At 46.5% G+C, this 24,928-nt stretch overlaps 1 long non-coding RNA gene across 1 annotated transcript in view; it reads right to left on the bottom strand.

The window, feature by feature from the left end:
- Positions 1 to 6,015: 6,015 nt before the first annotated feature.
- LOC143975833 (uncharacterized) overlaps positions 6,016 to 24,928 on the bottom strand; it is a 61,111-nt gene continuing 42,198 nt past the window's right edge. The window contains exons 2-3 of the long non-coding RNA XR_013272427.1: positions 24,094 to 24,182; positions 6,016 to 6,247 (exon numbers count right to left, since the gene is read on the bottom strand). This is a non-coding gene — a long non-coding RNA (uncharacterized LOC143975833). The remainder of the gene's footprint in view (positions 6,248 to 24,093; positions 24,183 to 24,928) is intronic.

Below are 24,928 nucleotides of genomic sequence, written 5' to 3'. Positions count from 1 at the left end.
TCATTGGCTGACAGCTGATCCTGCTGCCTGTTCCATTTAGGTCATTTGTCGCCTTTGCATGAGCGGGCGCAATTTTAAAGCGTTACATGTTTGGTATCTATTTACTCGATAAAACTTCATCTTTTATCATTTGCAAAAAAAAATGGGTTATTGTCAGAAACCATGACATCAGACGGAGACAGAAGTACAGTTAAAACACACTTGTTTAATAATAAAATTAAAAAGAACAAATGTAGTCAAAACATAGGCAGATTTCAGGAACTGGAACGGATAGTCAGCCAAGCCAGAAGTCAGGGATCAATGTAGTGGAACAGCAAGCAGGATCTGGAGCCAGAAGGGATGTCAGCAAGGCCAGTCTTTAAACAGGAACGCAGGAGATAGTCCCTGGTATGTTGACCAAGGCGAGGGCAGAGCTCCTCCTGGATTAGACTGTTTAAGTAGGCAGGACTGAGGAGCAGGATCAATAACAGCTGAGAAACTGTGGAGACAGATGGGAGCTGGCAATTATATATGGGAGAGGTTGCAACAGGGGCAGAAAAATTAGGCCTTAGGCACTGGTGCTGGTGCCCCCACACTGCAACCTCTCCCATATACTCTTGTTTTATTGCAGGAATTAGCCCTGCTGCAAATCATTGCATGAAAAATTGTAATTAAACGCCCCTGTTAAACAGGGGCAGAAAAATTGGGCTGATGGCATCACCCAGAACCAGAAATGTTCTTCCAACATATCAGCGGAGGAGGAAGAGGATAGACAATCAACATAACAGGACAGTCACTCAGCATCAGCATAGGCAGTCTTGAAGGGATGTGATATTTCCAAAAAAATTATTCGGTTACATCAGCTTCAGGTGCTTGGTAGCTGTGGGTTATCCAAGACTGATTCATCTTGATGAAGGTTAGTCGATCAACTGATTCGGTGGACAGGCGCACCCTGTGATCGGTAACAAAGCCACCAGCAGCACTGAAGGTGCGTTCCGAAAGAACGCTGGATGCAGGACAGGCCAGTAGCTCAATTGCATACTGTGCAAGCTCTGGCTAGTGATCCATCCTCAAGACCCAGTAAGCCAGAGGATTTTCGGTGGGAAAGGTGTCCAAGTCTGACCTTGCCCCTAGGTATTCCTGCACCATGTAAATCAGACGCTGGCGATGGTTGCTGGAACCGATCATACTTTGGGGCTACGGACTAAAAAATTGTCTGAAAGCATCAGTCAGACGGCCACCTTCTCCACCGCTCCTTCTGACTGATGCCTCAGCAACACGTTGTCCAGGACCAGGAGTTTGTAACCTCCCAGTCTCTGGGAACGCGTTGCACAGACCTTTCTGCAAGGCCTCCCGGAGATGTCTCATCCTCTGCGATGGCAAGATAAGGTCGGCAACCTTACCCTTGTACCGTGGATCAAGGAGAGTGGCCAGCCAGTAATGGTCCCTCTCCTTGATCCGAAGAATACGAGGATCCTTCCGCAGGCTTTGCAGGATCAGGGAGGCCATGCAGCGTAGGTTAGCTGAGGCATTCGGTCCGGAGTCCTCTGGGTCACTAAGGACAACATGATCCGCAGCTACCTCCTCCCAGCCACATACAAGTCCACGGGTTTCTTGGGACTGTAAATCATCCCTACAAGACTGCTGCTGATGCTGAGTGCCAGCCTCCACCTCCATGCTGACACAATCATCCTCCTCATCCTCTTCCTGTGTGATGGGTGGCACAGCAGGAACACTGTCTGGATAAAGGGGGCCTTGAGAGGCAAGGACGTTCTCCTCTTTCTGCCTCTGTTCTGCCTCAAGTGCCCTGTCCATTATTCCATGCAGCGTATGCTCCAAGAGGTGGACAAGAGGTACAGTGTCACTGATGCATGCACTGTCACTGCTCACCATCCTTGTGACCTCCTCAAACGGTGACAGGACAGTGCATGCATCCCTGATCATGCCCCACTGGCGTGGTGAGAAAAAACTGAGCTCCCCTGACCCTGTCCTGGTGCCGTAGTCGCACAGGTACTCATTGATGGCCCTCTGCTGCGTGTGCAGCCGCTGCAGCATGGCCAACGTTGAGTTCCACCTGGTGGGCATGTCACATATAAGGCGGTTCTTGGGCAGGTTCAACTCCTTTTGGAGCTCAGCCAACCGAGCACAGGCATTAAATCATCTGCGGAAATGCACACAGACTTTCCTGGCCTGCTTCAGGACATCCTGTAAGCCCGGGTACCTGCCCAAGAACCGCTGCACCACCAGGTTAGGGACGTGAGCTACACAGGGCACATGGGTCAGTTGTCCCTGTCGGAGGGCGGAGAGGAGGTTGGTGTCATTGTCGCAAACCACCATTCCTGGCTTAAGCTGGCGTGGCGTCAACCACCTCTCAGCCTGCCCCTGCAGAGCTGACAAAACATCCGACCTAGTGTAGCTCCTGTCCCCCAAACAAACCAGCGCAAGCACGGCATGGCATCGTTTTACCTGCGTACTTGTGTATCCCCTGGAACGCCTACGGAGCACCGCTGGTTCTGAGGACAGAGCACTGGAAGAGGCCATGGAGGAAGAAGAAGAGGAGGGGGTGGAGGAGAGAGGTGTGTCACAACCAGTAGTAGCATTTTGGAGGCGTGGTGGCGGAACAACCTCCAACACTACTGCACCTTGTCCTGCATCCTTCCCAGCTGCCAGAAGAGTGACCCAATGGGCCGTGAAAGACAGGTAACATCCCTGTCCATGCCTGCTGGACCATGAGTCAGCGGTAATATGCACCTTACCGGTGACCACCCTGTCCAGTGAGGCAAGGACATTGCCTTCCACATGCCGGTAGAGAGCCGGAATCACCTTCCGTGAGAAAAAGTGGCGTTTGGGGACCTGCCACTGAGGAACCGCACATTGTACAAACTCACGGAAGGGGGCCCGAGTCTACCAACTGAAAAGGCAGCAGTTGAAGTGCTAGCAATTTAGCCAAGCTAGCATTCAACCGCTGGGCATGTGGATGGCTGGGAGTGAACTTCATTCGACGGTCCAGCAGCTGGGGCAGGGACATTTGCCTGCTATCATCGGACGTGGGTGTACTGCTAGCAGAGTGCCCGGAAGCACTTGGCTGTGACACACCTAATTCTACACCTTCATTCCTCTCAGAGCAGGTTTCAGAGAGGACTGAAGGTCTAGTGGGGTTGGAGATGCCAGCTGATGAGCAAGGAGAGGTCCGCTTTGTTCTTTGGTGTGGGTCTTTGAGGTACGCTTGCCAACAAGCTGCATGGCAGGTCAACATATGTCTGGTCAAGCATGTGGTGCCCAAGCGGCTGATGTTTTGGCAACGCGAGATATGCTTGAGACATATGTTGCAAATAGCTGCGGTGTGATCTGATGCACTCGTCTCAAAAAAGGCCACACCAAAGAACTTTTAGAATAATGCACAGAGGCAGCGCCCTGCACAGGCGGAGCTCTGCGGTGTGATTCAGTCGGTGTGCTGCCCCCCGGAGGGAATCCTGCCTCGTTGGACATGTGCCGCCTCCTCCTCCTCCTACCAGGCACCCACGTGGAGTCAGTGCCCTCATCATTCCCTCCCTCTTCGTCGCTGTAGCAAACCTGCTAATATGCTGCAGCTTGTGGAACATGACTGCCAGATTGCTGTCCTTCTTGAGCATCCCCTCTCTCTGCGCTTACGCTACTGCCTTCCTCTAGCTGAGTGTCATCATCAGAGCCTACAAAACACTGGGCATCCTCCTGGAACATGTACCCAACACTGTGCTCAAAGAGTTCGGGGGACTCCTCAGGAGGACGTGGTGGGTCTAGGGAAGGAGTCACTGATGACGACATTGAGACGAGGGAAGACGATGCGTTGGCAGCTGCTTTGCTAGTACCCTGAGACTGGGTGAGAGAGGATGAGGAGGATGAAGAGGGCTTGGTCATCCACTCTACCAAGTCGTTGGCATGTTGCGGTTCAACATGTCCAGCTGCCAAAAAGAAGGACAAGCGTGTCCCATGGCCACGTGCTGATGACAATGCACCGCGTCCACGACCAGCACTGTTGTCTCTAGACACAGAGCCTGCTTGCCCTCTTTTATCGGCTCGCGCCTGTCTGCCTCTCCTTGTTGGCCTTCCAGACATGATAATGGCCTGAAGGGAGTTGGGTAAAACAGCAGTTGGGTAGTGTATATTGTGCTGGAGGCACATAACACGCACTAACTCCTGCAGATGCCTTTTTATAGAACACCAGAGATAAAGGGGTATATACAGATGTATACTGTGCTGTGCTGGAGGCACACACAACTTCCAATAACTCCTGCAGATGGCAAGTGGGCTCAAATAGAGAAGAGCTATGTAGGTGGATATAGCAGTATGTACTGGGTACAGAGCACGCAGACAGCACGCACAAGCTTCTAACACTGACTGCAAGCTCTATTATAAAAGATAGATCACTAGCTATATAGGTGAGGTGAATATAGCGGTGTATACTGCAGTCAGGGCATGCAGACAACAACCACTACAGAAGAGCAAGATCGAAAATCGGCCGATAACGATCGGTGTATACTGTGTTGAAGGTACACAGAACACCCACTAACTGCTTCAGACGCCAACACACTACACAAGGCCGCCGCACTGGCGGCCTTATATAGCATGGGGCGTTTACTACACAGCCTGAGCTATGATTGGCCACAGGCATCCTGCCTGTGGCCAATCATGGCTCTCCTTGCTGCTGGCGCTGTGATTGGCCAAGCATGTGGCGTCACAGTGCATGCTTGGCCAATCATGAGCCAGCAATGCACTGCAATGATGCAGTGCATTGTGGGCCGTGAGCGCCACATGAATTTGGCGCGAACGGCCCATAATGTTTGGAATTCGGCGAACAGCCGATGTTCGAGTCGAACGTATGTTCGACTCGAACATGAAGCTCATCCCTTTTGGCACTGAATGCTGATAGGCCACACTGATAGACAACACTGATGGACACTGAGAACTGACATTGATGGGCACTCTGGGGTAGCACTGATGAACACTGATAGGCCGCACTGATATATAACACTAATGGGCACTGAGAGGTGACACTGATGGGCAACACTGATGAACACTGATATGCTACACTAATGGGCACTGATAGGCCACACTGATGGGCACTTTGTGGCGACATTGATGGGCACTGGGAGGTGGCACTGATGAACACTGATAGGTGGCACTGATGGACACTGAGAGGTGGCACTAAACACTGATAGGCCGCAGTGATGGGCACTGATAGGCAACACTGATGAACACTGATAGGTGGCACTGATGGGCACTGATTTTGGAAAGAGATGCCCTTAAAAGATTGTATGGGTAGGAGTGTAAGTAGGGGATGAATGCAAAGGTACCTTTGCATTTATTGCCTACTTACACTCCTACCCATACAATCTTTTAAGGGCATCTCTTTCAAAAAGTGTTCTAATATGGGATGTGGTAGGAGTTCTTTGGGAATTAACTCTTAGGAATGCTTCCGTTTACTTTGTGATCAGCTGTGATTGGATACAGCTGATCACATGGTAAAGAGCCGCTGATTGGCCCTTTACCTCAATCTGTGATCAGAAGCATCCGGAGAACATTGTGATCAGAGATCATGCCACCCGCCCCGACAGCGATCACAGGAAGATGTTATATGACGGCTATAGCACGGTTGGCAAAGTGGTCAAACCTCAATGTCAAATTTCGCAGTGCCAGCATGTCGGTTACTATAACGGTAACTTTCAGTCGTTTACATACATATATTTAAGGTTTTTATTTGGTACAGTTTTATAAAACTCATAGTTTTATATATAGGCTGACCAAGGCACAAAAATGTGAAAAAATACATTTTTACGTTTTTTTTTTTTTTGATGAGTTTAATATTTTGTATTATTGCTTTTAGAGGGGAATTAAACTTTGATGTTTTTTTTTTTCCCTATTAAATATGTCCTCAGGTGCTGGTAGTCATAATTTTCTGGTATGCACCGTATATTGCATTTACGTATTTGAACCCTTCAGGTGGGATATTTTAAGGAAACCATTCAACTTTTTTTTTTTTTTTAATAATTCATCAAATTATATATCTTTCAAGTGGATGTTTATTTTCACCGTATATTAGCACATTATGGCAAGCTTAGAGGGGTGCCAAAAAATCTCATCTGAGTTGCTCATGATGCTGATAGACCGGGAGAAGCTTTTATAACAGAGGAGACCGTTGGGTGCAACATCAGGTTCCCAGAAGAGAAGGGAATGAGGGGCTCTGGGTCCCCAATATCCTTTTGTACCATAGACTGAGGAAATCAGGAGTCTGTAAATAAGAAAAATGAATGAATAAATTAATTGTAATTAAAAGTTGCATCTGAATGTAGTACCCGTATTGTGACACCAGGTGGAGCCCTTTTTAGACTCAGATTGGTGAGTTAACAGTCATTCTCTGAAATAACCACAAGATGTCACTGTTGCTGCAAGAATAGGTATTTTCATCTCCCCATAGCGGAGAATAAGACCCCAAATGCAGGACATAGATACAGGATCATCTCTCTTCTGGGTGGACAGTCTTACTTTTTGTACATCGCTCTTTCCTCCAAAGCTCTTGATCTGATTTAAAACAGCAGAAACAAGTTCACATTGGTGGGATAACTAAAAAAAAAAAGTAAGAGGAAACTAAATGTATGCTTTGCTGTCCATATTGATGACTAGGGATGAGCTTCCAGTTTGACTCGAACATTGCCTGTTCAGCGAACAGTGGCAAATTCGAAAAGCTGCGGAACACCCTATACAAGTCTATGGGAGAAATCTAAAGTGCTAATTTTAAAGGCTAATATGCAAGTTATTGTCATAAAAAGTGTTTGGGGACCCTAAAGTTTTAAAAAGGAAGTTTTTTTTGGGAGCAGTGACTTTAATAATGATTAAAGTGAAACAATAAAAGTGTAACGTTCCTTTAAATTTCATACCGTGGGGGTGCCTATAGTATGCCTGTGAAGGGGCGCATGTTTCCCGTTCTTAGAACTGTCCCTGCACAAAGTGTCATTTCTGCAGGAAAAAAAGTCATTTAAAATCACTCGCGGCTATAATGAATTGTCGGCTCCCCGTAATACAAAGAACACTCATTGAAAGTCATTGATAAAAAAAAAAAGTGTGGGGTTCCCCCAAATTCAATTACCAGGCCCTTCAGGTCTGGTATGGATATTAACCACTTTCAGCCCCCGGACCATTTTGCTCGCTTAAGACCAGACCCCTTTTTGCAATTCGCAACTGCGTCACTTTAACTGACAATTGCGCGGTTGTGTGACGTGGCTCCTAAACAAAATGGACGTCCTTTTTTTCCCCCAAATAGATCTTTCTTTTGGTGGTATTTGATCACCTCTGCGGTTTTTATTTTTTGCGCTATAAACAAAAAAAGAGCGACAATTTTGAAAAAAAACGCATTATTTTTTACATTTTGTTATAATAAATATTGCCCAAAAATATATATAAAAAAACTTTTTTTTCCCTCAGTTTAGGCCGATACGTATTCTTCTACATATTTTTGGTAAAAAAAAAAAAATCACAATAAGCGATTATTGATTGGTTTGTGCAAAATGTATAACGTTTACAAAATAGGGCATTTTTATTAGTAATTTTTTATTTTTTTTTACTATTTTACGATTTTTATTGTGACTGCGACATTATGGCGGACACATCGGACATTTTTGACACATTTTTGGGACCATTGTCATTTATACAGCAATCGGTGCTATACAAATGCAGTGATTCCTGTGTAAATGGCACTGGCAGTGAAGGGGTTAACCAGGGGGTGGCAGTGTAGGAGTTAAGTGTGTCCTAGGGGCGTGTTACTAACTGTGGGGGGCTGGGCTGTGTGCTAGTGAATACTGATCTCTGCTCCAATCACAGGAAGCAGAGATCAGTGTCACTTGTTGCTAGACAGAACGGGGACATGCTATTTACAACAGTATCTCCCCGTTCTCCTTCCCCATGAGATGATCGAGTCCGCGGGACCCGCGACCGGACTCATGGGGGTCCTGACCGGCGCGTACTTGTACGGCAGTTTGCCTGCCCGTACCATTCTGCCGACATACATCGTCGCCGTCGTGTGTCGGTCGGGAACTGGTTAAGGGGAACCCCGCGTCAATTTTAAAAATTACGTGGGGTTCCCCCCAAATATCAATGACTTTCAATGAGTGTTCTCTGTATTACGGGGAGCCGACAATTCATTATAGCCGCAAGTGATTTTAAATGACTTTTTTTTCTGCAGAAATGACACTTTGTGCAGGGACAGTTCTAAGCACGGGAAACATGCGCCCCTTTACAGGCATACTATAGACACCCCCCAGAAATTTAAAGGAATATTACACTTTTATTGCTTCACTTTAATCATTATTAAAATCACTGCTCCCGAAAAAAAAAACAGTTTTTAAAACTTGTATTTTCATTGATCCATGTCCCCTGGGGCAGGACCCGGGTCCCCAAACACTTTTTAGGACAGTAACTTGCATATTAGCCTTTAAAATGAGCACTTTAGATTTTGAACGTTCGAGTCCCATAGACTTTAATGGGGTTCTAAAGTTCACACCAAGTTTAGGTCTGTTCACAGGTTCTGGTGCCAACCGAACCAGAGGGGGCGGGGGGGGGGGGTTGGCTCATCCTTATCGATGACCAGTCAGGTCATTTTAAATTAATCTTTTCTTTCTCTTCCCCCATCTCTTTCTTTCTCTCTCCCCCATCCCCCTCTCTGTGTCTCCCCTCCATCGCCCCCCTCTCTCTCTCCTCCATCGCCCCCCTCTCTCTCCCCTCTCCTCCATCGCCCTCCTCTGTCTCCCCTCTCTCCCCCTCCTCTCTCTCCACCATCGCCCCCCTCTCTATCCTCTCTCCCCTATCTCTCTCCTCTCTCTCCCTTTTCTCCCTCCTCTCTCTCTCCCTCCCCCTCTATCTATCCCCCCTCTCTCCCACCCCCCTCTCTCTTCCTCCCTCTCTCTCTCTCCTTCTTTCTCTCTACCGCTCTCCCTCTCTCTCCCCATCTCAGTCTCCCCCCTACCCCCTTCTCTTTCTCCCTCTTTCGCTCTCTCTCTTTCTCTGTCCCTCTCACTAATTCTCTCTCCCCCTTTCTAGCTCTCTGCCTGTGTGTGTCTCTCCCCCCTGCCCCACTCTCTCTCTGTGCCCCCTCCCTCTGTCTTTCTCACGCCCTCTCCCTCTGTCTGTGTGTCTGTCTCTCTCCTCCTCTCCCTGTCCTCTCTCTCTCTCCCTCCCCCTCTCACCCTCTCTCTTTCCTTTCTCTCTCTCACCCCCTCTCTCTGTCCCTCTCTAGCTCTCTTTCCTCTCTCTCTCTCTCCCCCCACCAGGGTCCACTAGTAATATCTGGTTCACTTAGTCTAGGGAGCGCCTTTTTGAAATGTATTGCTTGCAGAAATGTGAACAGGAGAAGGGTTGGGACATTGGATACTTCAAAGAGCCGCACGGTACCAAAAGGGGAGAGAGGCGATCCTTCTCCAGACAAGATCCCTTTATGGTGAGGTCCTACAGCCACCTCCTCGGAAAGATCACTTCAGGTAGACAGCCCTGAGATCTTAGAGAACAGCTGCACAGCCCACATCCTGCCTCAGGAACTCCGGAACCCTCCCTGCTGAGGAGAGAACAATCTCTGTTCCACATTTATCATCTACCCAACCACCTTCTGGACACTATTTTTTTTGCTATCCCAAGATAAATATTCAGGCTGGCTATTTGAAACTCCTACCCTATGCTCTGGAAGTTTCCAGGACAAGGGGAAGCAATCAAACACCCAGCCTGTGAAACCCTGAACAGGCCAGAACAAACAATCGCTGCTCCTTTTGACTACAGAAGGAGCCACACGCTAAATTTGCTTATGTTAGGAGGGTGCCACATATGTAAGTATCTATCTGTTAAGTCGATTCTGACTCTTGGTGAGTGCAGACATTCTATGGCCAATAGACATGAGCCAATTTACCAGCCAGCATGTCTTAGTGGTTCTAAAGGCACAGTTTTTTTTTTTTACCTTCATGTATTCTATGCAGCCAGCCTAATACTCCCCTGAGCCCGGTCTTCCTCCAGCACGCTACACTCGAGCCTCAGCTCTCCGGGGACTCTCCTTCCTCATTGGCTGAGACATTGGCTCCCGCTGCAGTCACTCAGAGCCAAAAGAGCAAATGAGGAGAGAGGGGGTGGGGCCAAACGATGGCTCTGTGTGTGATTGGACACACAGAGCAAGTTATTTGCTGTGGGGGCACTCAGAAGGAGGGAGGGGCCAGAAGGGGGGGCCCAAGAAGAGGAGGATCAGTGCTGCTCTGTGCAAAACCACTACACAGAGCAGGTATGTATAACATGTTTATAATTTTAATGTAAAAAAAAGTTTTAATATCACATATAAAGTGCATCTGACTTCGGCATTGGTACTATGGATAACGTTTAAAGTGTTACTAAACCCAGGAGCCTGCAGTCACTATATCTGGTCTTCCACAGTACACAGAACATGGAAATGCAATTATGTTAGTAATAATAAACCGACATATGCCTTTTCTCACCAGCAGTATATAGCAGTCTTATGACTTCTATCAGTGTCTGGTTAAAGCTTGTAGTAAGAGTTTTAATTCTGCTCTGACTGTCCTATGAGGCTGAAGGACCCCTGACCCTCCCAAGAAATAAGGGTGTAACTGAGTGTGACCGTTAGATGTCACTGTTGCTACTTGACTTGAGGGTGTAGCTGAGTATGACCATTAGATGTCACTGTTGTTACTTCAATTGAGGGTGTAACTGAGTATGACCACTAGATGTCACTGTTGCTTTGTGACATGAGGGTGTAATTGTGTATGGCCTCTAGATGTCACTGTTGCTGCATGACTTGAGGGTATAACTGAGTATGGCCTCTAGATGTCACTGTTGCATGAGTTGAGGGTGTAACTGACTATGACCGTTAGATATCACTACTGCTGCATGACTTGAGGGTGTAACTGAGTATGGCCACTAGATGTCACTGTTGCGGCATGAATTTAGGGTGTAACTGTCACTGCATGACTTGAGGGTATAACTATGTGCCCCAGGATGACATCAGTCTCTGATGAAACGCGTAGGACGGATGATTGTGACTTACGAGTCGGGGAAGCGCAGGTGCTCATTGTATGTTTTTACCGAGCAGTGTTTTACTATTCCTCCATGTGGGAGAGGCGTTTTTATACTAATAAACTGTTGGATTTACACGATGCAGAGTTTAATTTATTATTTTCGAGTGGGACATTCCTAACATCGGGAGAGAGGGCGATCGCCTGCAGGACTACAGGTCTTTGGTTGGATTGCAACCCAAAGGCCCTGGCGGGGGAATCAGCCACAAGCGTTAATGGCCTTTCTAAAGGTCCAGTATATCTGGTAAGCAGGCATTTTTTTTATCACCGGTGGTGATCTCATATGGTGTCCATTGCACAGGGGATTGAAAAGGACTATATTGTGTTCAAAAGTCTACACATGGACTACTAAACCCAAGATTTTGGCACTGCTGTCTACTTATCACCCTGCTATTCACATCACTTTTTCCAATAAGGAGGACTATTCGCTATTAGATGTTTTATGCTGTATATGTTGGTTAAAGCGGGATTCCGCTGCGGTTTGGTTTTTTTCTTACCTGTGTCACTGGTGGGTGATTCCTACCGTCTCTTAGCAGTCACAATCGCCGTGTTTTTGACCCCCGGCGTGACGATTTTATTGCAATGGGAAACTTTTAAAAAAGCAGTCCGGCGGTTTCCATTTTTACTGTGGGCGTCTGAAGCCCGCAGGCATTTACTTCCTGTAAGCGATGACGCTGGACTCCCAGCATGCACCGCTCCATCTCATGCATGCTCACTGATAGCAGTGATCAGCGCTGTAAAAGTTTCTGGTTGCCATCACAACGGGAGGTGTAGTGTCATATTTTGCTGCCTATCACAGCATGCTACGGAAGTGACGTTGCCGCCAGAAATTGCGTACTGCGCATGCGCAAAGCTTTCCAAACACTCGCGCCGTGCGTTCCAACATAGTTTCAGCAATACAGTTCAGCGAAACCATCACATAATGTTACGGAAGTGACGTTCAGACAACACAAACACTGGGCCGTGCGTTACAACACTAATACTTCCCTTGTTACCTCGTATCATTTATTACCAACCATGCTGAGCTACGTGCCGTGTTAGGTTCTGCATTGCTGGGACTTGTAGTGCCTATCCTGAGCTACATGCTTCAATGTTCAGTGTCCTCATCCCTATCCCTGTGCTTCAATGTTCAGTGTCCTCATCCCTATCCCTGTGCTTCAATGTTCAGTGTCCTCATCCTTATCCCCCTGCTTCGATGATGACACTGAACATTGAAGCATGGGGATAAGGATGAGGACACTGAACATTGAAGCCCGGGGATAAGGATGAGGACACTGAACATTGAAGCATGGGGATAAGGATGAGGACACTGAACATTGAAGCCCGGGGATAAGGATGAGGACACTGAACATTGAAGCCCGGGGATAGGGATGAGGACACTGAACATTGAAGCACGGGGATAGGGATGAGGACACTGAACGTTGAAGCATGGGGATAAGGATGAGGACACTGAACATTGAAGCCCGGGGATAGGGATGAGGACACTGAACATTGAAGCACGGGGATAAGGATGAGGACACTGAACATTGAAGCTCGGGGATAGGGATGAGGACACTGAACATTGAAGCCCGAGGATAGGGATGAGGACACTGAACATTGAAGCTTGGGGATAGGGATGAGGACACTGAACACTGAAGCATGTAGCTCAGGATAGGCACTACAAGTCCCAGCAATGCAGAACCTAACACGGCACGTAGCTCAGCATGGTTGGTAAAAAATGATACGAGGTAACAAGGGAAGTATTAGTGTTGTAACGCACGGCCCAGTGTTTGTGTTGTCTGAACGTCACTTCCGTAGCATTCTGTGATAGGCAGCAAAATATGACACTACAGCGGCGTCCCCGGGAAGTTCCCGCCCTGTTGTCATGGCAACGAAACTAACACAGGAGAGAGAACACGTGACCGGCGTCCTCCTTCCGAAATCTCACGAGATTTCGGCATTACTATGTCCCCCATGGATTCTTGGGAAATAGCTAAGAAATTTCCCAGGGACCATTGCGAGGCCGATAACCACGCCTACTCCCACGGGAGGACGGCCCGGAAGTCGGCACAAACATCACAAATATAAGGTAAGTACTGAATAATATTTTATTTCAATATTCATTACTGTAACTATGTTACCATGTGATTTAGATAAGAAGATAAAATTTTTAGGTACAAAACCGCTAAAGCGGAGGTCCACCCTAAAGTGGACCTTCCGCTCATTGGAATCCTCCCCCCCTCCGGCGCCACAATTGGCACCTTTCAGGGGGGAGGGGGGGTGCAGGTACCTGTACAGTACAGGTATCTGCACCCACTTCCGGCATAGCTCTCTGCGGAAAGGGGCGTAGATTACGCCCCTTTCCGAAAGTCCCCCGCTGCCTGCTGGGAAACACACAGATCCCAGAGACAGCGGGGACCATCCTTATTGCGCAGCGCGACTTGCGCATGCGCAGTAGGGAACCGGGAAATGAAGCCGAAAGGCTCCACTTCCTGATTCCCATACCCAAGATGGAGGCGGCATCACCCGAGAGACGACCGAGAGATCGGCTTCGGGTGCCGACATTGCGGGCGCGCTGGACAGGTAAAGCCGCGTACACACGTAGCCGTTTGTCCGGCGTACTTAGTCTGGCAGACTTCCCGCCAGACTGTCCGTCGAACTTTCCGAACGGGCTACGTGCCCACACACGGCACTTTTTCAGAGGACTAATATAGCGTACTAAGTCGGCCGTACTATCCGCCCACTTTTGAAATGAACGGACTCGCCCACACACGCGGAGGAAAGTCCGCTCATTTCGAGCGCCTCTCCAGGTAGGCGGGGCCCGCGAAGGAGACGTCGCTGGCCCTGCCGCCTGGTATGGACTTAAAGGGGAACCCCAACGCCGAAAAAAATCGGCGTGGGGGTCCCCCCAGGTCCACATCAGACCCTTGTCCGAGCACGCTACACGGCCGGCCAGGAAAGGGGGGGGACGAGCGAGCGCCCCCCCCCCCTCCTGAGCCAGCCCTCAACATGGGGGGTGCCTTGGGGAAGTGGGGGCCGCGCGGCCCCCCCACTCCAAAGCACCTTGTCCCCCATGTTGATGAGGACAAGGGCCTCTTCCCGACAACCCTGGCCGTTGGTTGTTGGGGTCTGCGGGCGGGGGGCTTATCTGAATCCGGGAGCCCTCTTTAATAAGGGGGCCCCCCCCCACCCTATGTGAATGAGTATGGGGTACAATGTACCCCTACCCATTCACCTGTAAAATAAAGTAAAAAAAAAAAACACAACACACCAGATAAAATAATTTATTGCACAGCTCCGGGGGTCTTCCGTCTTCGGGGGTCTTCTCGCCGGACTCCTCCGCTATCTTTTTGTAGCTCTTTTACCAGCGGAGGAGCCCGGCATTCTTCTTCATCGCCGCGGCCTCTTCTTCCGACTTCAGGGGGTCTTGTCCCCCTCTTCGGTTCTTCTGCCGGGCCACCGCGCCTTCTTATAGCTCTTTTACAGGCGGTGGCCCGGTCTTCTGTTGCCGCCGCCTTCCGTTCTTCTCCAGGAGATGTTGACTCGACGATCTCTCCGACCGCAATGCCAGGGACGCGCTGCCACTTATATAGGGACAAGGGGCGGTGTCACATGGGTTGGTCACATGGCGACAGTCCCAGCGTCCTCCAGGACTGTGACATTGTAAGGGGGCGGGGTCACCATGTGACCCCGCCCCTTGTCCCTATATAAGTGGCATTGCGGCAAGAGGGAAAAAGAGGGAAAAGAGGAAAGAAGGAAGAAAGAAGAAAGAAAGAAAGAAGAAAGAAAGAAGAAGAACGGAAGGCGGCGGCGGCGACAGAAGACCGGGCCACCGCCTGTAAAAGAGCTATAAGAAGGCGCGTTGGCCCGGCAGAAGAACCGAAGAGGGGGACAAGACCCCCGAAGTCGGAAGAAGAGGGCGGCGACGAAGAAGAATGCCGGGCTCCTCCGCTAGTAAAAGAGCTACAAGAAGATAGCGGAGGAGTCCGGTGAGAAGACCCCCGGAGCTGTGCAATAAGTTATTTTATCTGGTGTGTTGTGTTTTTTTTTTGCACTTTATTTTACAGGTGAATGGGTAGGGGTACATTGTACCCCATACTCATTCACATAGGGTGGAGGGCCGGTATCCGGGGGCCCCCTTATTAAAGGGGGCTCCCGGATTCCGATAAGCCCCCCGCCAACCAACGGCCAGGGTTGTCGGGAAGAGGCCCTTGTCCTCATCAACATGGGGACAAGGTGCTTTGGGTTGGGGGGGCCGTGCGGCCTCCCCTTCCCCAAGGCACCCCCCATGTTGAGGGCACGTGGCCTGGTACGGCCCAGGAGGGGGGGGGCGCGCGCTCGCTCGCCCCCCCTTTCCTGGCCGGCCGGGTAGCGTGCTCGGACAAGGGTCTATTGTGGACTTGGGGGGACCCCCACGCCGATTTTTTTCGGCATTGGGGTTCCCCTTTAAGTTCATACCAGGCGGCGGGGCCAGCGACGTCTCCTTCGCGGGCCCCGCCTAGCTGGAGACCCGCTCGAAATGAGTGGACTTTTCTCTGGGCAGGAAAAGTCTGTTCATTTCAAAAGTACGGCAGACTGGCATACACACGGCCGGATTGTCTGCCGAAATGCGAGTCCGGCGGGAAGATTGGAGTGTAACACGGCATTCTAAGTCCGCCGTACTTTCGGGTCAAAAAAGTATGCCGGAGGCTACACACGGGGGGATTGTTTGGCGGACTTGAGTTTGCCGGACTTTTCCACACGCTTGTTTGATCGTGTGTACGCAGCATAAGTGTCACTATTTTAAAAGTCAGTAGCTGCAGTATTTGTAGCTGCTGGCTTTAAAAAAAAAAAAAAAAAAACAACGCGGACTCACGGCGGACTCCCGCTTTAAACTAAAAGATTGCATAATTTCAATAGGTCCATTCCTGTTCTTACCCTAAAGCAAACATGCAAAGATGTCGAGCATTTTCATTTCGAAATTCAATGTAAAATACTGCTCCTAAAATGTAAAGCATGAAATATTAATACAACTGTAAAGAGTTAAAGCGGAGCTCCACCCCAAAGTGGACCTTCCGCTCATTGGAATCCTGCAGAATCGACGCCCCTTTCCGAAAGTCCCCCGATGCCTGCTGGGAAACACACAGATCCCAGAGGCAGCGGGTCCATACTTATTGCGCAGCGAGATTCGCGCATGCGCAGTAGGGAACCGGGAAATGAAGCCGAAAGGCTCCACTTTCCTGATTCCCATACCCAAGATGGCGGCGGCAGCACCCGAGAGACGATCGAGAGATCAGCTTCGGGTGCCGACATCGCGGGCGCGCTGGGCGGGTAAGTGTCCTTATTTTAAAAGTCAGCAGCTGCAGTATTTGTAGCTGCTGGCTTTTAAAAAAAAAAAAAAAAACGGCGGAACTCCCGGCGGACTCCCGCTTTAAACAAAGCACAGAATAAGCAGATGGCTATGGGAATGCTATCATTTTTCCTGGCAGGTACACAGTATCAAGGCAATTAATGGCAAATTAAAGATTTAGAAATCTGTGTTTACTTTTCTACACAAAGACAATTTCTTGCTTTTAAAGAAATGCATATTGAAATAAATGGCATTATCTGCATGTAAAAAATATGTGCTGTAGATAAAGTTGACATTTACTTTACAATCAGAAAATCCTTTGGTGAGTGAACAGGAGCTTTGTAATCTCTACTCCCACATCACGCTGTGCTTAAACAGGACGTAAAGCTAACATTTCATACTCCTGATGTGTGTCTGCTGTATCATGTACTTGTATAAAATAATATCCTGTTCTCTTTGTACGGAATCCCTGGTGTTCCTGCCAGTCACTCTGCTTTCCTATTAAAAAACTGACCATACTAAGCAGGGGGAGAACACTCCTCCAATGATCAGACTTGTCTTGACAAAACAATTCTGTGATTCTTCAATGGGAAGATCATTGTGCTACGGTCTCCTATGCAGCCGAGAACAGATGGAATGTAAAGCAAAAAAAAACACATTTATAATGGTTTCTTTATCTACATTATCTCACAAAAGTGAGTACACCCCTCACATTTTTGTAAATATTTTATTATATCTTTTCATGTGACAACACTGAAGAAATTACACTTTGCTACAATGTAAAGTAGTGAGTGTACAGCTTGTATTGTAAATTTACAGTCCCTTCAAAATAACACAGCCATTAATGTCTAAACCGATGGCAACAAAAGTGAGTGCACCCCTAAGTGTAAATGTCAAAATTGGGCCCCAAGTGTCAATATTTTGTGTGGCCACCATTTCCAGCATTGCCTTAACCCTCTTGGGCATGGAGGTCACCAGAGCTTCACAGGTCACCACTGGAGTCCTCTTCCCCTCCTCCATGATGACATCACGGAGCTGGTGGATGTTGGAGACCTTGCGCTCCTCCACCTTCCGTTTGAGGATGTCCCACAGATGATCAATAGGGTTTAGGTCTGGAGACATGCTTGGCCAGTCCATCACCTTTACCCTCAGCTTCTTTAGCAAGGCAGTGGTGGTGTTGGAGGTGTGTTTGGGGTGGTTATCATGTTGGAATACTGCCCTGCGGTCCAGTCTCTGAAGGGAGGGGATCATGCTCTACTTCAGTATGTCACAGTACATGTTGGCATTCATGGTTCCCTCAAACTGTAGCTCCCCAGTGGCGAAAGCACTCATGCAGCCCCAGACAATGACACCCCCACCACCATGCTTGACCGTAGATAAGACAATTGTCTTTGTACTCCTCACCTGGTTGCTGCCACACACGCTTGACACCATCTGAACCAAATACGTTTATCTTGATCTCATCAGACCACAGGACATGGTTCCAGTAATCCATGTCCTTAGTCTGCTTGTCTTCAGCAAACCATTTGTGGGCTTTCTTGTGCATCATCTTTAGAAGAGACTTCCTTCTGGGACAACAGCCATGCGGACCAATTAGATGCAGTGTGAAGTGTATGGTCTGAGCACTGACAAGCTGACCCCCCCCCATCCCTTCAACCTATGCAGCAATGCTGACAGCGCTGATATGTCCATTTACAAAAGACAACCTCTGGATGTGACGCTGATCACGTGACCTCAACTTCTTTGGTCGATCATGGCAAGGCCTGTTCTAAGTGGAATCTGTCCTGTTAAACCGCTGTATGGTCTTGGCCACCGTGCTGCAGCTCAGTTTCAGGGTCTTAGCAGACTTCCTATAGCCTAGGTCATGTTTATGTAGAGCAAAAATTCTTTTTTTTTCAGATTCTCAGAGAGTTCTTTGCCATGAGGTGCCATGTTGAACTTCCAGTGACCAGTATGAGAGAGAGTGATAACGTCAAATTTAACACACCTGAGACCTTGTAACACTAACGAATCACATGACACCAGAGAGGGAAAATGCTTAATTGGACCCAATTTGGACATTTTCACTCATGGGGGTACTCACTTTTGCTGCCAGTGGTTTAAACATTAATGGCTGTGTGTTGAGGCATTTTCAGGGGACAGGAAATTTTACAATGTGTGGGAAAAGAGCCATGGTGAAGTCACTTCTGGCTGAGGTCGGAAGTTTATGTGTACTTCCTGTGTTTGCTGTTTGTTTCAACTACTAAAGTGTTTTATGAAGAATACTAAAAAGCATTTTAAAATACTACACCATGGAGCCCTCCCCTTATTCTTACATATCACTGAATGTGACCATCCTGGGATCTTGAGTGTTCCGGAACCAGGGATTGAGCAGCCAGTGTGGAGTATCTATGTGGGGCTCATTTATAGGATCTATGAGGCGAGAGCCTGGGGGGGAACTATCACCCACACTGGACAGAAGAAGCTTGCCACATTGCTGCACATGCACTTTATTATTGGATGGGACAGTCTGCATGTCTAATAATAATTTTGCACTATTGTTGTTTGCATGGTATTATTTGTTGGAGATCAGTATTTTGCACGGATTTGCAGTATTTGCTCCTAGATTATTTGCACATAATTTTTTTGTGTTATAATAAGACATTTTCTGCATCATTTTAGTTTAGTCAAGCGCCGTAGTTTTTATATACTACATTTATGCTGAGTGTGTGAGCACTTTTCTCTGTTGGCAGCTATTTAAGTCGTTTTTTTTGGGATGATCACCACCTTCTGGTTTGCGTATTAGTAACCCCGGTATTTACATACATTTTACAGTTATACAAGTTGTACACTCAATGCTTTACATTGTAGCAAAGTGTCATTTCTTCAGTGTTGTCACATGAAAAGATATAATAAAATATATATAGAAATGTAAGGGGTGTACTCACTTTTGTGATACTCTGTATACACAATTGTTTTGCCTTTCATTATTTTAAACTGAATAGAGTGTAAACGATCACCTTAATTGCATCAAAATACAATCATTATGAAAAACATTCTCCACTCCAAGGAAAAATGAAATAAAAGTAAAACAAATCAAGCAATTAAAAAGATTGAATCTTCAGTTAAATATGTTTACTTGTCTCTGTAGTCAATTCTTTATCTGATATAAAAGGGGAAACACCATGCTAAACCAAACAATATACAGTGCCTTGCGAAAGTATTCGGCCCCCTTGAACTTTTCAACCTTTTGCCACATTTCAGGCTTCAAACATAAAGATATAAAATTTTAATTTTTTGTGAAGAATCACCAACAAGTGGGACACAATTGTGAAGTGGAACGAAATCTATTGGATATTTTAGACTTTTTTAGCAAATAAAAAACTGAAAAGTGGTGCGTGCAAAATTATTTGGCCCCTTTACTTTCAGTGCAGCAAACTCACTCCAGAAGTTCAGCGAGGATCTCTGAATGATCCAATGTTGTCCTAAACGACTGATGGTGATAAATAGAATCCACCTGTGTGTAATCAAGTCTCTGTATAAATGCACCTGCTCTGTGATAATCTCAGGGTTCTGTTGAAAGCGCAGAGAGCATCATGAAGACCAAGGAACACACCAGGCAGGTCCGTAATACTGTTGTGGAGAAGTTTAAAGCCGGATTTGGATACAAAAAGATTTCCCAAGCTTTAAACATCCCAAGGAGCACTGTGCAAGCGATCATTTTGAAATGGAAGGAGTATCAGACCACTGCAAATCTACCAAGACCTGACTGTCCCTCTAAACTTTCAGCTCAGACAAGGAGAAGACTGATCAGAGATGCAGCCAAGAGGCCCATGATCACTCTGGATGAACTGCAGAGAACTACAGCTGAGGTGGGAGAGTCTGTCCATAGGATAACAATCAGTCGTACACTGCACAAATCTGGCCTTTATGGAAGAGTGGCAAGAAGAAAGCCATTTCTCAAAGATATCCATAAAAAGTCTCGTCTAAAGTTTGCCACAAGCCACCTGGGAGACACACCAAACATGTGGAAGAAGGTGCTCTGGTCAGCTGAAACCAAAATCCAACTTTTTGCCCACAATGCAAAACGATATGTTTGGCGTAAAAGCAACACAGCTCATCACCCTCAACACACCATCCCCACTGTCACACATGGTGGTGGCAGCATCATGGTTTGGGCCTGCTTTTCTTCAGCAAGGACAGGGAAGATGGTTAAAATTGAGGGGAAGATGGATGCAGCCAAATACAGGACCATTCTGGATGAAAACCTGTTGGGAGTCTGCAAAAGACCTGAAACTGGGACAGAGATTTATCTTCCAACAAGACAATGATCCCAAACATACAGCAAAATCTACAAAGGAATGGTTCGTAAATAAACGTATCCAGGTGTTAGAATGGCCAAGTCAAAGTCCAGACCTGAATCCAATCGAGAATCTGTGGAAAGAGCTGAAAACTGCTGTTCACAAACGCTCTCCATCCAACCTCACTGAGCTCCAGCTGTTTTGCAAGGAAGAATGGGCAAGAATTTCAGTCTCTCGATGTGCAAAACTGATAGAGACATACCCCAAGCGACTTGCAGCTGTAATCGCAGCAAAAGGTGGCTCTACAAAGTATTAACGTAAGGGGGCCGAATCATTTTGCAGGCCCCACTTTTCATTTTTTTATTAGTTAAAAAAGTTTCAAAAATCCAATAGATTTCGTTCCACTTCACAATTGTGTCCCACTTGTTGGTGATTCTTCACAAAAAATAAAAAAAATTAGATGCACTGTACATTGAACTTTTTGCACATTATCTACCTGTAAAAGCCTCCTTCCTTTGTATAGACATCCCAAAGCCCCAAGACTGCTGTTGGTAGACACCATTGTGGATGTGTTGTCAACAGACTCAGAGCTGTCAACAGACAGACAATCTATAGCTTTCCCTTTCTTTCTGCCCCTCAATCTCTCCCCCCCCCCCTCGTTAGTCAGATAATTGTTTATTTTGGTCGTTAAAGAGAGGGTCAGAGATGCTGGGCCAGTTCAGAAAGTAATTAGACACTCCCAGAAAAAAATGGGAGGGAGGGAATGACTCTTTTTGGAATAGCTACATTTTCTAGCAAGCTCAAAGACAGAATTGTGTGTAAAAAAACAAGAAACGAACAAAAAAAAAAAAAAAAAAACAGCATTTAAAAAAGGATTTAAAATACTTAATTTTTTGGGACTTTTACCGGCAGTTTTTCTTTTTAAAATTGATCAGAAGTAAATGGTGGCAGCTTAACTCTGTGTTACCTAAACCTATAATGCACAGCTCCCAGGAACAATGCTGGGGATGACAGTGGACATGGGGGACACCACACCAGGAGCAATCTGTTTGTTACACACTTGTAACCTCTGAACTCTGTGCTTTACATACTCCTGCACTCTGTGCTTTAATCTCTCTTGACCCATAGACACAGAGTCAGGTTTTTTTTAGCCATATTTATTTAAGTTCTGTTTATTGTTACAGCAATCTGACCACACCCACAATTCAATGTGGTGCACTACATGCACTGCATCATTCCCCTTCAGATGGTGCGGTGTCTTTATGCCTTAATGTCTGCCTCTGGTTTCAAAATTGTGATCAACTGTATCTGGTCATGTAAAAAAATTATTTTTTTGGCTGTAGTTTTCTGGGCATGGCGAGTAGGGGGTTCGTGAATTTTATTTTGAAAATCTGGTAACCTTATGTCAGCAATATATAAAAAGGCAAATAAAAGCTGGCCCTGTAAAAAAAAAGAAAAATACTTACCTCTCCTACAGGACAGCTTTACTGAATGTCCCTTAACCGGTTCCCGACCAGCGCACGACAATGTACGTCAACAGAATGGCACGGGCAGGCATATTGGCGTACATGTACGTCCAATATTCAATGCCGCCCTGCCATCGGGAGCACGCCGCCGGTGGATGGTCGGGACCCCCGTGAGTCCGGTCGCGGGACCCGCGGACTCGATCGCCGTGGGCATCCCCGCGATCGTCTCACGGGACGGCTGAATGGAGGAAATGCTGTGTAAACAGCATTTCTCCATTCTGCCTAGCAACTAGTGACGCTGATCTCTGCTCCATGTGATTGGAGCAGAGATCAGTGTTCACTAAATGAAAGCCCAACCCCCACACAGTTAGTAACACACCCCTAGGAACACTTAACCCCTACACTGCCACCACCCCCTGGTTAAACCCTTCACTGCCATTGTTATTTACACAGGAATCACTGCATTTATATAGCAGTGATTATTGTATAAATGACAATGGTCCCAAAAATGTCCGATGGTTCCCCCACAATGTCGCAGTCACAATAAAAAAAAAATCACTGATTGCCGCCATTACTAGTAAAAAAAAACAAAAATAAAAAAATTATGAATAAAAATGCTATAAAACTATCCCTATTTTGTAAAAGCTATAACTTTTGCGCAAACCAAATAATCGCCTATTGTGTTTTTTTTACCAAAAATATGTAGAAGAAAACGTATTGGCCTAAACTGAGGGAAAAAATGTTTTTTTATATATTTTTGGGGATATTTATTATAACAAAAATTAAAAAATAATGCGTTTTTTCAAAATTCTCGCTCTATTTTTGTTTATAGCGCAAAAAATAAAAACCGCAGGGGTGATCAAATACCACCAAAAGAAAGCTCTATTGGTGGGGAAGAAAAGGACGTCAATTTTGTTTGGGAGCCACGTCGCACGACCACGCAATTGTCAGTTAAAGCGATGCAGTGCCGAATCGCAAAAAGTGGTCTGGTCTTTGACCAGCAAAATGGTCCGGTCTGAAAGTGGTTAACAAAAATGAATTGCTGAAGTCTGAAGAAAACTGTTTCCTGGAATGTAGATCTACTGTGTCCCCTGTGATGCTTAATGATTCTCCCATCACTACAGGACATGGTAGGCCTGCATCGGAGCTTAAAGGTTACTTTGATTACCGGAAGGACAGGGTTGCTTTAAATGCCAACTTCATGAAGCTTTTACTGATTTCAAAGACCTGTTTTTGCCTTTCTATTCTATAGATATTGAACAGTGGCTCTTCCACACAAAAAATAAAATAAAGACTGATGTATTAAAAAAAAAAAAAAAAACAGAAATCAAAGAGCTTACATCCCAATACCTTTTAGCAATGTCACCCACCACCCCATGGTATCTTATTTCTACATTGACTAAGAGTATGTCCCGCAGATTAAACCTGGCATAAGCATTAAATAGATCTAACTGTGCCTTATGAAAACTATTTTGTCACACTGCGCGAGATTTTAGTTTTCTAGCAAAAGTGAATTTCCTATATTTCCATCAAAAGGATGTAAGGGCCAATTCACACTATATGCGGCGATAGACGTTTTAAATTCTAAAAGGTCTGTCACGGCAGAGAATCTAGAAACAATAGTTTCATATGTGTCCCATTCACACTGCAACAAAGCCTAGCACCAGCCCGAATCACACTGGAAAGTTGGGCAGCGCATTGTGGCACCCCACACTGCAGTGAAGTGTATGTTTTTGGTTTTTGTTTGCGTACAAAAGGAGCAGTGCAATGCAATTGATTGTGCAGCACAGCGGCAAGGAGCAGTGAATTGCTTAAGTTGTTCTACGATTTTACGAAGGGGCAGTGTGACTTGGCCCTAGAGGAATGATACAAGAGGTAAAATCCACAACTGTTTTCAATGTACGTTGATGTACTGCTCCATGCATGAAGATGTTTAACACATATACACCATACTGAACTCATCTTACCTGCAGAAATAGCTAGACTTGTAGACAATATATAATTAATGCTTGCAATGAAGGCAGAGTCATGAAGCTGGGATGCCTGTGCCAAAAACCTAAATATAATAAAAAGGTTCATTTAGGTTTTTAAAAAAATACAAAACCTTCTTGCCACAGACAATAGATTCTACAACAGTGTAGAATTGCAAAGATCACATCCTAAAGTAGACTGGAGCTCAAAAGTAAAGATTTGCCATGTTAAAGGGATCATCTAGAAATATTAAGAGTACCCAAATCAGGACTACCTTTTGTCTTGTTGCTGTGGTGGCCAGGCAGTGCGTACAACTCCAGTACTCCTTTCCAGACTTAGGGTATATAGCACACTCAATCCTAGACCAAAAGAAAAAAAATGGATGACAAGTTGCAAGTTGGTGTGGTGGCCAGGCAGTGCGTACAACTCCAGTACTCCTTTCCAGACTTAGGGTATGTAGCACACTCAATCCTAGACCAAAAGAAAAAAAATAAAATGGATGACAAGTTGCAAGTTGGTGTGGTGGCCAGGCAGTGCGTACAACCCCAGTACTCCTTTCCAGACTTAGGGTATATAGCACACTCAATCCTAGACCAAAAGAAAAAAAAATGGATGACAAGATGCAAGTTGGTGTGGTGGCCAGGCAGTGCGTACAACCCCAAGTACTCCTTTCCGGACTTAAGGTATATAGCACACTCAATCCTAGACCAAAAGAAAAAAAAAAAAAAATGGATGACAAGTTGCAAGTTGGTGTGGTGGCCAGGCAGTGCGTACAACCCCAAGTACTCCTTTCCGGACTTAGGGTATATAGCACACTCAATCCTAGACCAA

The sequence above is a fragment of the Lithobates pipiens genome, unplaced genomic scaffold (assembly GCF_037356315.1).
Source record: "Lithobates pipiens isolate NorthernLeopardFrog02 unplaced genomic scaffold, aLitPip1_a1.2 Scaffold_13, whole genome shotgun sequence".
Lineage (NCBI taxonomy): Eukaryota > Metazoa > Chordata > Amphibia > Anura > Ranidae > Lithobates > Lithobates pipiens.
This window is presented reverse-complemented; position numbering and strand designations above follow the sequence as displayed.